This window comes from Xyrauchen texanus, chromosome 27 (genome assembly GCF_025860055.1).
Source record: "Xyrauchen texanus isolate HMW12.3.18 chromosome 27, RBS_HiC_50CHRs, whole genome shotgun sequence".
NCBI lineage: Eukaryota > Metazoa > Chordata > Actinopteri > Cypriniformes > Catostomidae > Xyrauchen > Xyrauchen texanus.
Genome location: NC_068302.1, coordinates 12,188,222 through 12,202,236, shown reverse-complemented (window position 1 = coordinate 12,202,236; position 14,015 = coordinate 12,188,222). Strand labels below are relative to the sequence as shown.

Below are 14,015 nucleotides of genomic sequence, written 5' to 3'. Positions count from 1 at the left end.
GAAATTTATGGGGCAAGGCATTGCATCGGTATAAATGTTAAAATACACACCGTTTCAACAGTATAGCCAAGACTTAAGCATTTGGGTGTATTAAAATGAGACTAGAGTAATAGAGACCTTGCCTGTGCAAAGATAAAATTCAAGCTAATATACATGTGCCCAAATGTCTACACTTTGAAGTCCTGTTGTTTACAAGAAGCAAACTCCACCCATAGGAATGATGTCAGTAACGAATAGCTGATCAATATCTGAAAATACACCCTGACAGAGTGATCATGTTTAATCAGTTAATTAAGTCAGGCCGGAGGTTTCCCTGGCCTGAATCAGGTGGTGGAGGAGTCTGACGAGGAGGGGGCGTGGCCAGACCATGATGATGCATGCCTGGCACTGATTTGACTAATCAGTAGGAGAGAGATAAGGGGGGGCAGGAGATGCCAGTTCAAGAGAGAAAGTAGAATGCACGAAGCTGTGTGCGTCTTTGTTTGTTTTGCAGTTTATGTTATGTTTGCTTTCAGTTTGTTATTAAAGTTTTACATTGACTGAGCTGGTTCCCGCCTCTTCCTTGCCCATCTTAAGATCCTTGTTACAAAGAGCATTTCCACACACACAATGCGATGAGAAGTTACAGGATTGAGACTAAACAGCTGTGTGTCCAGAAGAAAGCCACTTGTTAATGAGGCCAATCAGAAAAACAACTTAAATTTGCTAGGGAGCATAAAGATTGGACTGTGGAGCAATGGAAAAAGATCATGTGGTCTGATGAGTCCAGAATTACCCTATTCCAAAGTGTTGGGCATGTCAGGGTAAGAAGGGAAGCACATGACGCAATACACCCGTCATGCAGAGTGCCCACTGTACAAGCCACTGGAGGCAGTGTTATGATCTGGGGTTACTTCAGTTGGTCAGGTCTAGGCTCAGCAACATTTATGCAGCAATAAAATTAAGTCAGCTGACTACCTGAATGTACTGAATGACCAGGTGATCCCGTCAATGGATTTTTTTCTTCCCTGACGGCACAGGCATATTCCTGGAGGACAATGGCAAGATTCATCAGGCTCAAATTGTGAAAGAGTGGTTCAGGGAGCATGAGGAATCATTTTCACATATGAATTGGCCACCACAGAGTCCTGACCTTAACCCCATTGAAAGTCTTTGGGATCTGAAGAAGACTTTGCGGAGTGGTTCGACCCTCTCAGCCAAAAATGTATGCATCTCTGGATGGAAATACATTTTGTGATGTTGTATAAGGTTTTCAACGCCACAATAAAAGCTAAAGGCGGTCCAACAATAGAGTATGCAACTTTTTTTTTAGCCAGGAAGTGGATAATCTAAAATTGCTTTATACGTATATAAGAACTAACCTGAGTGGTCAATTAGTTTTGGTTGTTCAATGACAGATTCTTAAATGTGGGAAATAAATAACATTTTTGTCTCCCTCAACCTTGAATATATGTAATACTTGACTGACCTCAAAATATTCTTTTATGTCACCTTCAATAAAGAGACCCCAGTAGAAGGTAGCCTGAGGTAATACACACACAGTACAGTAAAACCAGTAGTGTAAATTCCTTACATCTGAATGAGTCTATTTACTATGAGCACAATCAAAGTGATTCTCTTGGCTTTCTGATGCACCGTCACACAAAACATTATTCCAGCATCCTGAGTTCTTTGTATTCTGTTGAAAGGATACATATTCCAACCCTTTTTAAACAATAATACAGTAATAAAAAGCTTTGCAGAATGGCTTTACAATGAAAAATAAAAAATACTAATAAAAACAGTTGAGTTCATATCAGAAATGTATCTAATTATTGTCATAGAGACAGATAAAGAGAAGAGAAATGAGCATAAACATTTTGCCATCTTATTGGTTCTCATTTTCTCCAGATGTTTTCTACTTTATCTATGTTATATGAGCACACACGCAGCACTTTAGCTGGGCCAGTCTAGAGCCAGACCCTGTCAGTGTGTTGGCTTTAAAAGCAGGGCAGGAGCCTGAATGGATTTCTGTGGATTCAGAACTCAGAAAATGGTCTTAACTGTAAAGTGGGCTTCAGGCTAGGTCTGTTTTATATTTTACATTGCAAACTAAAAAGAACAAATGGATAGTCAAAGAAACTCAAATGAAAGAAAGTTAACAAATGATTGTTCCTTCAAGACATCAGGTTGTTCAGACATGTTTGTAAGTTCTGTTCTCTGGTTTGTGTTCAGCTATGTTGTGTTTTCTTATGTTAAAGGGTTAGTTAAAAATGATCCCATAATTTACTCACCCTCAAGCCATCCTAGGTATATATGACTTTCTTCTTTCAGCCAAACACAATCGGAGATATATAAAAAATATCCTGGCTCTTCCAAGCTTTATAATGGGAATGAATGGTACCTAACTGTGTTAAACTACCTTACTGGCCCAAAAAAGCACATCCATCCATCAAAAAAGTAATCCATACAGCTCCAGGGGATTAATTAAGGCCTTCTGAAGCGAAGTGATATGTTTTTGTTAGAAAAATATCCATATTTATAACTTTATAAACTATAATCACTGACTTCCGGTAACAGCCGTCCGCGTGTTCAAAAGAGAGTCGAGTTCCGGCGTATGACATAGGCGTACCGTAAGCTCCAGTGAGATGTGACAAACGTTGAAGCGCAGAGGATAGAGCAAAACAAAACACCGGTCATGAATTAGAAGACAACAACGAGCATTTTTAAAGATAATGTCAGAGGATTTCGATATAAGCGAAGAGGAGATTGAGTTTTTTGCCCTATTTGTTTGAACCGGAGTACACCAACCAGGAACTCCGGGAGATGGAGGAGGCTGCAGCAGTGGTACGGAGAGTACGGGAGACGTGGTGGTGCTCATGCAGGAAATGCGAGGTAATGCCAACAGAGGCTGAGAGTGTTTTGCTGCAATGAATTGACGATTGGAATGACTGGATAGATGCACGAACACACCATTTTAAGACTAATACAAATCTACAGTATAGCTAAAACAACTCACATCTTTTCGCCATTTTCCTTTGCTGTAAACAACGTGTGCTTCCGCATTCTTCACTTCTCACTTTTGGGTGAACTAACCCTTTAATATCGCTAGTGGTCCTGTTGAATCGAAAAAAAAAACAGGTTTTCTACTGCTCGTTCAGTAACTACCGTTGCTCTTGTGCAGGGACCTCTAAGCTCACATACAGATGGTGAAGATTTTTACAGGGGTAAGTAAACAATGACTGAATTTTCATTTTTGGGTGAACTTATCCTTAAATAAAACAGTTGTGTAGCAATGGGGAAACTATATAAAAGCAAAACTGCTGCTGAGAAGTATATTTAAACTTCTGTTAAGTACTCCCAAGGTGGTAATGCAGTCATGACATGTGGTGTCGTTAATTGACAACGCACAGCGGGGTGGCTGTTACACCTCGGGTGTGCAGACAGAAGGAGGGAGAAGTGGGGAGGGCAGATAAATTTAATGTATAGAGAGGATGGATAAAAAGACAAATAGGATACAGAGAAGGTTGGGGGAGGGATGTGGTGGGGAGAGGGACGAGAATGATAAAAACACACTACATCCTGCAGTCACCACAGACGAATAGCGCGATGGGTGACTCAGAGTCCCTTCCCCCACTAAACCAAGAAGTATGTCAAGTGCATTCAAAAGATCCTGCTAGTAGTCTTAAAATGTGTAAAATTAGGATTAGTATTGAAACTGTGGAATAAAGTGAGGATTAAACAGTCCAGAAAACTACAGTAACAGCATATCACAGATTTAATTCCATTATTCCTTCGGCCCCTAAAAATGCCACCTGAAACCCCTACTGGATAAAACAGGTCATATGAGAGTCAAAACATCATAAAATCTAAATTGGTGTTTGTGGCTCTTAGTCCAGTGTACCTCTAGTGTACTCCTAAAAGTTGATGAAATAAACTAAAAAAAAAAAAAAAAATGGATGAAAAATATTGATGGGCTTATCATTTTGTCCAATAAAATACTCTATAGAATGAGAAGGCCCCCTCTGTCTAAAACCACCTGCCAATAATTAGCAATAGCAATTATGGGGTCTTTAAGCTGGAAAAGTTGCTCAAACTGTATTTGGAACATGACTAGGAAGCAAATCAACCAGGTCCCTACAAGTATAGCCAAGGTGGTCTTCCAAATCTAAACAGGATGACGGAGATATTCACTGGCTTGACCTCGGCCCCAGCGGTAAGGGCGCTTGCACCTGAGCTAAATCATGTCTAACACCTGTCTCTAATTCCAGTGAGCACGGGGAGAGCGGCATAAAAGCAGCCACAGAACCTCCAGAGCGAGAGAGAGAGTGACAAGGGAACCTAGTGTTCCCAAGAAAGACTTTAAGAATTATTGTAGAAAAAGTGTGAAGGAATATTAAAACTCTGTTACCTGTGAAAGTTTTCCTGTGTTTTCCCTCTCTCAGAGTGAGAGCGTTCCACAATGGTATAAGTATTGTTGATAAAAAATGCATCAATAGTGTCCTTAGACAGATTTGTCTGTCTTTTAGGATACCCCCATAAATACTGAAATTCCCGCTTCCAGGACATTAAGTGTGGGAAGCTTTTATGGTTTCCAGGAGATACTGTGTCATCAATAAGATACGAGAGGTTTCATTTAAAATATTAATTGTATTTATCCAGTAAATCAGGTCATAAAAAGATTTAAGAAAGATATTGATTTGAAATGTGTGTTTTGTCATTTGAATGAAGAGAGTATTTGTCATCTTTTTTATGATTGTATTTGTACTAAATTGTTCTGGTGTGATTTAATGTCTTTTTAAGCAGATTTCTGGATCTGATATTACTTTGGAAGACAAAAATATTGTATTATTTTTAGGGCTGTCAATCGATTAAAATTTTTTATCGAATGAATTACATGGTGTCCCAATTAATTAATTGGGATTAATCGCAGATACAAATATTTGCTGAGAAAGCCCACATATAACAATAATTCAATATATAATGATGAAAAAATTATACCTAGTTATCTTTAAATATTTAACAATTATATATATATAATTGTCAGGGATCAATCAGGCTCGTTTCAACCCACCACTCAAAGATCACTCTCCCCAGAATACTAAACACACACACCTGGTCATCATTAATTACTCCATCAACCAGCTCATAAAAACACTCACCACGATTCCAGTCGTTGTCAAGCCTCCAACAGGAACAGACCGTTTCCTCCCGTATCCTGTGAACCCTGTGAAACCTGAACACCTGAGTATTCCGCTTCCTTACCTGACTCAATACTAACCCTTTGCATTGTTGTTCTGCCATCTCCAGATCTCCCGTCCGATTCCTGAAAGCCCATGTTTGATATCTGTCCAAGTTGCTCCGACCAGTCCTAGAAGAAAGAATGGATTAACGAACTGAGACTGAGTATTATGCCACGATTGAAGTTATCTGGATTACCTGTTGTTCTCCGTACATCCAGCGATCTTCACCAAACCTGCACCTGAAAACTCACCTTATACCCACCTTGCACGAGTGACACTTTAATAAAACAGTATTTGAATCACTTACCTCCGATCTCCTGGTCTCTATCCTGACAGAAGGCTTGACCTCAAAAAAGGGAAGAAACAGCGCGATGGAATTTGCCCCTAATGTTGATAATCCTGCACAACCGACAGCCGCCGCTGTGAATCCCAGTCAGCCAACACCCAGCACTTCCGCAAACCCCGCTTCCTCTCTGGTATGCTTCGCCAATCCAATTTCCCGTCCAGCGCCATTCTCCGGCCGGGCGGAGGATTGCAACGGGTTCCTGTTACAGTGTTCGCTCGCTCTAGAACAACAAGCCCAGTTATATCCCACTGAAAGGTCGAGAGTTGCCTTTATTGTTCAACAACTATCAGGGGCTGCATTAAGATGGGCTGAAACATTGTGGCTGCAGGAATCTGCTGTTACTTCCTCTGTACAAGAGTTTGTCAACCATTTTAAAGAAGTTTTCGGGCGTCCAGTAGATGATTCATCCATCAGTGATAAACTACTACAATTACATCAAGGCAAGAAATCTGTTTCTGAGTATTCCCTAGAATTCTGCACTCTAGCCTCCGCCAGTGGGTGGAACGAGAAGGCGCTCATCTCCATCTACCGACGTGGTTTGAACCCTGCACTTCGCCTTCAACTCGCAATCTATGATGATAGCCTGGGGGTCGAAAAATTCATACAGCAAGCTCTCCGTGTGCACCAAAGATCTCAGGGCTGCTATCGCGACGCCCAACAGCCCACAGTTGTACCACCTCAGTACCCCGATAAACGTCCCTCCGAAGTGGCAGTAGAGAAGATGCAGGTGGATACCTATCGACTGTCTCAAGCAGAGCGTTCTCGACGTCGTGAGTTAAAATTGTGTCTGTATTGTGGGATGGGAGGACATTTTCTTCGTTCATGCCCCTCACGACCTCCTAGAATGCTTGTGAGTTCTGTCTGTACGTCCGTCTCTGTATCAGCTCCCTTAACGATACCAGTGATCCTAAAATCTACGAGTTTCCATGTCTCTGCTACAGCCATTGTGGACTCAGGGTCAGCAGGAGACTTCATCTCAGGACAGCTCTGTCAGAAACTCCAACTCCAGAAATCCACCACCACCAAGCCATACTCCATCCATGCAGTGACTGGGGAAACCATCAATCAGGGGTACGTCACATCTCAGATTAAACCCATTCTACTCTGTATTGAAGACACACACCATGAACTGTTTGAACCTTTCATACTTGAGAATAGCCAGGCAGATATTATCCTTGGCCGTCCATGGCTTATACGACATCAACCTAACATCAACTGGAGATCTGGTAAGATATTGAAATGGGGTTGCATGTGCTCGTCCACGAATATTGAAATCTCAGTCTCACCCAATGCTAACTTACCCGACGCCATCCTAATGAACTCAACTTCCATTGAAAGCCCCTTAGAAAACCTGTCAGTGTCCATCCCTTCATGCTACTCTCAGTATTCGGATGTATTCAATCCCATCAAGGCTGCCAAATTACCACCTCATCGACCCTGGGATTGTGCCATCAATCTGATTCCTGGAGAATCCATCCCCAAGGGGCGGATCTACTCTCTGGCTATCCCTGAACAAGAAGCCATGCAACAGTACATTGGAGAGGCGTTAAAACAAGGGTATATTCGGGCCTCTACTTCCCCTGCTGCTGCCAGTTTCTTCTTTGTCCCTAAGAAAGATGGAGGTCTACGTCCATGTATAGACTATAGAGCTTTGAATAAGATAACCGTGAAGTTCAGTTATCCGCTCCCATTGGTTCCCTCTTCTCTTGAACAACTTCGAGAAGCCAAGATGTTCACCAAGCTGGATTTGAGAATTGCATACAATCTCATTCGAATCCGAGAGGGTGACGAGTGGAAGACCGCATTCATCACCCCTGCAGGACATTACGAATATCTCGTCATGCCGTATGGTCTGGTAAACGCCCCTTCAGTCTTCCAAAGTTTCATGGACGAAGTCTTCCGAGACTACCTGAATCAATTCGTAATAATCTACATAGACGATATCTTAATCTACTCCAGAAACTCGGTGGAACATCAGCGACATGTCTCTCAAGTACTTCAATGACTACGTGAATTCTCCCTGTTCCTGAAAGCGGAGAAGTGCTCCTTTCATCAGACCTCAGCGAAAAAGAAGTAGAGATGGATGATCGTAAAACCAAAGCCATAACCTCCTGGACCGCTCCACAGTCGGTTAAAGAATTACAACGATTCCTTGGGTTTGCAAGTTTCTATCGGAGGTTTATTCACCAGTACAGCCTGCTAACCGCTCCCCTGACCTCTCTACTCAAGGGAAAACCAAAGACACTACTCTGGACCACTGAGGCTGAACATGCTTTTCAGTCTCTCAAGACCGCGTTCACCACAGCCCCCTTACTCCAGCATCCCAATCCTGAAAAAATGTTCATTGTTGAAGTTGATGCTTCTACTACAGGAGTAGGAGCTGTGTTGTCACAGTACTCGGCTTCTTCACCCAAACCTATGCCTTATGCATTCTTCTCTCACAAGTTATCTCCTGCAGAGGTAAATTACTATATTGGCAATCGAGAACTCCTGGCGGTTAAGCTAGCTCTGGAAGAGTGGAGACACTGGTTGGAAGGAGCCAAACACCCATTTCTGGTTCTCACAGACCACAAAAATCTGCAATACCTGAAAGAGGCAAGGAGACTTAACCCACGCCAGGCCAGATGGGCACTCTTTTTACTCGCTTCCATTTTCAGATCTCCTATCGCCCTGGTTCGAAGAACGTCCGAGCGGATGTCTTGTCTCGTCTCCATGCCCCCGAAACTTCCCACGAGGAACCTGAGAATATCCTACCCGAAAAGATGTTTGTCAATCCCATTCAGTGGGACTTAAATGAACAACTGCTAGAATTATCCCAACACCACCCCAGTCCTCCAGAGTGTCCAGCCGGAAAGATTTACGTACCCGAAGAGTTTTGTACCTCGCTAATCTCCTCAGCACATTCATCTGTTGGCACAGGTCATCCTGGAATTAACAAAACATGTTCCACTCTCCAAACTCGCTACTGGTGGCCCAACATGGTACGAGATATCAAGGCCTTCATCCAAGGATGCATTCTTTGTGCCATGAACAAGAACCCCCGTCACTTACCCACTGGGAAACTCATGCCTCTACCTGTTCCGCAACGACCCTGGTCGCACATTGGAGTCAACTTCGTAACGGACCTTCCCCCCCTCAGACGAGAACACGTGTATCCTGGTAGCCATTGACCGCTTCTCTAAAGCTTGCAAATTAATTCCCCTGAAGAACTTACCCACAGCCTTTGTAACCGCAGAACTACTGATGGAGCACGTCTTCCGGAATTTTGGCATTCCGGAGGATATTGTGTCGGACAGGGGACCACAGTTCATCTCCAAGGTGTGGCGAGCATTTTTTGCATTAATGAATGTAACAGTGAGTCTAACTTCAGGGTATCATCCGCAAGCGAATGGTCAGGCGGAACGGAAGATCCAAGATGTCAGTCGTTTCCTCCGTACCTTCTGCCATTCTAACCAACACCTCTGGAGCCGATATCTCGTATGGGCTGAGTATGCTCAAAACTCCCTTCGACAAACCTCCACTAACCTAACGCCGTTTCAGTGTGTGCTGGGTTACCAACCCCCATTGTTCCCATGGTCCGGTGAACCATCAGAAGTCCCTGCAGTTAACACCTGGTTCCAAGACAGTGAGAGGGTATGGAACCAAGCTCATCAGCATCTCCAACAAGCCCTGAACCGCCAACAACGCTTTGTGGACGTTCATCGTCGTGAGGCCCCCGAATATCAACCTGGACAACTGGTTTGGCTTTCGACCAAAGACATCCGTTTAAGACTACCTTGTCGCAAACTAAGTCCAAGATATATTGGTCCCTTTCCCATTGTAAGACAGCTTAACCCAGTTACCTACCAGCTCCGTCTGCCGGCCCAGTATCGCATCCACCCCTCATTTCACGTCTCACTTCTAAAACCCCATCGTCCACCTGTTCCTGTTCCCTCTACAGACCTAGTTCATGATGACAATCCCCCAGTACCCCCCATTGAAGCCGACCCCATCTATACGGTAAGGGAGATCCTGGACTCCCGACGTCGAGGTGGGCAACTCGAATACCTGGTAGACTGGGAGGATTATGGACCAGAAGAGAGGTGTTGGGTGCCTCGAAGGGACATCCTCGACCCCATGTTACTCACGGAATTCCATGAACAACACCCTGAAAGACCTGCCCCACGACCTCGAGGTAGGCCCCCACGACGTCGGGGTACTAGATCGCTGGCGCTGGACCCTGGAGGGGGGTAATGTCAGGGATCAATCAGGCTCGTTTCAACCCACCACTCAAAGATCACTCTCCCCAGAATACTAAACACACACACCTGGTCATCATTAATTACTCCATCAACCAGCTCATAAAAACACTCACCGCGATTCCAGTCGTTGTCAAGCCTCCAACAGGAACAGACCGTTTCCTCCCGTATCCTGTGAACCCTGTGAAACCTGAACACCTGAGTATTCCGCTTCCTTACCTGACTCAATACTAACCCTTTGCATTGTTGTTCTGCCATCTCCAGATCTCCCGTCCGATTCCTGAAAGCCCATGTTTGATATCTGTCCAAGTTGCTCCGACCAGTCCTAGAAGAAAGAATGGATTAACGAACTGAGACTGAGTATTATGCCACGATTGAAGTTATCTGGATTACCTGTTGTTCTCCGTACATCCAGCGATCTTCACCAAACCTGCACCTGAAAACTCACCTTATACCCACCTTGCACGAGTGACACTTTAATAAAACAGTATTTGAATCACTTACCTCCGATCTCCTGGTCTCTATCCTGACAATAATATATAATTGTTAAATATATATATATATATATATATGTGTGTGTGTGTGTATGTATATATATATATATATATATATATATATATATATATATATATATATATATATATATATAAAATATTCAGATAATTAAAATGCATTACATTAAGAGTTAATCGTTGATAAGACAATACATAAAGCTTCTTTAGAATACAATGTATTGTTTACTACCATATTATTGAACATAAGTCAATCATTGGCATACAGTTCACAGCAATCCATTTCACAAGTGAATTTGTTAATCAGTTGGAGATTTATTATGAGGGCTTGTTTAAGGACCCGTCAATTTACACCTGCGTCAGACATGCTTGTGTAGCGTCTCGGGTGCGTCGCATCATAAACATAAAATGTTTAGGTCACTGTGTCAAGTTAAATATAGTTTAATACTCAGTCTTTAAACCCATCTTGAGATCACTTCGGATTTGCGCTCCAAGTGTTTTGAACAAAAGAACGTAACACATGTCTGTGTTGTTGCCGCTGAAGGTTGTTTTCTTCACTGTATAAACTACGCATTGCCACGCAGCTGAAGTTTCACTTACTGTCATCCCCATCTACCTGGACGAGGGAGGGGACAAGGGGAGGGAAACCTGTAACAGTGTAGTACCCCCCCAAAAAACACTGTCAAATTTAAAAGAGAGGGAAAAGGCCAACGCAGAGCGGCAGTGAGAGAGAGAGAGAGAGATGAAAAAAAAAAAACCTACTCGCCGGTTCTCTGATACACCGTCGCATGGTCCCCGAGCACTCCTCCACCCTCTCAGGCAGACGACAGCCACTTCTCCCCGGGCGGACCGGAGTCAGACTCACGACCCCAGGCGGTCAGAACGCCCCTCCGCGTTCTCTGCGACTTATGGGGACACTCCTCCACCCCTGGCAGCAGCACTCACGCTCCAGGCGGTCGGGGAACACTTCCCTCCTCCCCTCGTGGACGGCGGTCTTGCTCTGACCCCTCCACATTTCTGGGGGATGGCAGGGCTCTCCTCCGCCACTGGAAGCGGCTCCATCGCTCCAGGCGGTCGGGGAGTCCAGTCCCCACTTGTTCACCGCGTCCAGGCGGTCGGTCTACTCCCTCCCCCGGTGGATGGCAGTGTCGAGGACTCCGCGATGGCATCCCTCCTCCTTCCCGGGCTTCGGCACCAGTGTAAAGGGATCAATGGAAAGGAGGAGACGAGAACCGGCTTGACAATATAAATAATGGTTTAATAATAAACTGAAACTTTAACAGACAAACACACGACGGACATGTCCGTAAACGATCTCTCTCTCCCGCACGATCCTCTGCAGTCGACCTTTATCCCTCACGGATGCTTAATTAGCCTAATACGGGACCGGGTGTGTAGGATCACGACCCGGCCCCGCCCTCCGCCCTGCCACAAGGTGGTACTACAAGCTTGCATTTCTCAGGAATCTTCCTTATTATGGTCTGTGGGCATGCGATTAATTGAGTAAATTATTATTATTTTCTCTCTATTTGGGTGTAGATTAATTAAGAGTGGAAAGCGATTAAAAATACATAGGCAAAAAGGTGATTGAGAATAAAAGGATGAAAATATATATATTTTTTGGCATTTTAGGCCAGCAGAGAAGGCTTTGCTGACCCTGAGAATTCACCGTCTAAAGGCCAATTCACACATAAAACAAAATCCAACAAACTCTTACATTCTAAAGTTGGCAGTTAAATTTAGAATGGTGAGAAGCATAAGTGACATTGAACACAGAGTGAACACACTGACCCAACAAAACCCAACAAACATGTTCCATACTTTCTTTGTAATCATTTGGGCAGAGACAATGTGAAAGAGAGAGACAAATCATAAAGAGAAATTGAGAACAGTCAAATCTTACCTCAGGCGTTGAGAAGGTTCATGTCACTCATTAGCAGGGCCTCTGAGCCCTGGACCATTCCTGAAACAACAAAAAGCAGGAATATCATGAAACAGACTCATGCACATACTTCAGAAAGTCACCTGTTCAGTGTTAATGAATGCAACCAGTTACATCCTACAGCAATCAGCATGATGACAAAAATCTGCTTATTTTAGATCTCTGTAACCAAGGGGTGAAAGCAAACATGAAATTATTTAGCAACCTATGAAATCTGATGATGCACAATGGAGTGCTTCCTCTTCAGGCTGTGCCTCTGAGATATCGATCCACAGGCTAGGCTTCTGAATCCACACAAGTCAAAATCACTCAATTATTCATGACTCAATGAACTCTGACCTTGCTCTGAAATTATGATTTCACAAAAGAACAATACTGACTGTGAACTTGAAAGGATATCGAAAAGGATACAGGATAAAATGATTTCTGAAAGAAAATGCGATAGGATTGGGGTAAATCGAATGAGGTAATTTCATTTTATTCAGTATTAAATCTTAAGTATGTAATTTCTTCACCACTAGGGCCACCAAAAAGAATTGCAAAAATAAACACTATTTTTATAACAGCTTTCTGAATATGACCCCTTCTGCCATTGATTGGACAAACAGATAGTCCCACCCCAACTCATGCCATTGGTCGAGTCAAATTTATTGTCTCTCTTGAGACTAGTCGCTTAAAATTAACAGAAGAATTTTCATAGTGCCACAGAGACACCGAAAATGTACCTATGAATTGCTTATTTATGGCTGTCTCTGCATATTAAGCTGGGATAGAAGAAAGTATTTTAACACTGAAAAAGTTATGCCTTATTTAGCTTATTTATGCCTGCTAATTACATTCCTACTAAAGGTTGTTAAATCTGATCCGTTTAAATTTTTTTACTCTTCAAGACAACTAAAGAAACATAATTGTGAATGTAGAGCTGGTAGAATTTATGAACACTGCAAAAAGTGAAACTGGACTGTAGTAAATTTAAGGAACTATTTCTGCTTGAGTTGATGCATAGAGAAATGAATTTCCTTTGGTGTAATGTAGTCAGGTTTATTCGCCGATATAGGCGAATATCATATAAATGCAGTCAATGTATCATGCAAAGAAAGATGCGCGGATTGACGTTCTCAGACGTGGAGGCAACTGAGGTTTGTCCTCTACCACCCGGATTGAGGCGAGTCAATATGCCACCACGAGGACTTGCACATTGGGTATTCCAAATAGGCGAGAAAAGGGGAGAGAGAAACAATTGCATATTGGATGAAACTAGAGACTTCTTTTGACTCAAACAGGTTTCAGTGTAAAAACTCAATTAGGTTTCTTGCCAGATGTAGTTTTGTTGGCTTTTCTCCCAAAGACAAACTCCACTGTGATCGGCGCCATGTTGTTTTGTCACATGACTCCATACGTCAAAAGCTGAACACTTTACTGACAGCACAGAGTCTCCTGAACTGGAATCAGTCAGTTTAAATTAATTTAAATTATGCGTTGCATATAGTGAAGTCACTATACTGTGCAAGCAGTGTCGCAGGAAATGTTTTTAAATAAGATATTCGCATATTGTCAGACGATATGTAATTGAAGTTTTATTGATATTTGCCTATATACCATTGGACAAGACAGTTAAAAGTTAAAGGGAAATGTTGAGGAAAGACTGAGAGAGCGAGAGACAGAGATAGAGAATTAAACACACAAGCACTTTAAACATCAAGAGCATTGGTGTGTCTGTCGCGGCTTATACACTGAGACATTGCTGCTCTGTCA

General features: G+C 43.0%; 1 protein-coding gene across 3 annotated transcripts in view; it reads right to left on the bottom strand.

Annotated features, from left to right (window-relative positions):
- LOC127621118 (dematin-like) overlaps window positions 1-14,015 on the bottom strand; it is a 64,315-nt gene that overhangs the window by 21,891 nt on the left and 28,409 nt on the right. For all 3 annotated transcript variants that reach the window (XM_052094578.1, XM_052094577.1, XM_052094579.1), the window contains exon 2: window positions 12,222-12,281. The gene's annotated coding sequence lies outside the window, so the exon portion shown is untranslated. The remainder of the gene's footprint in view (window positions 1-12,221; window positions 12,282-14,015) is intronic.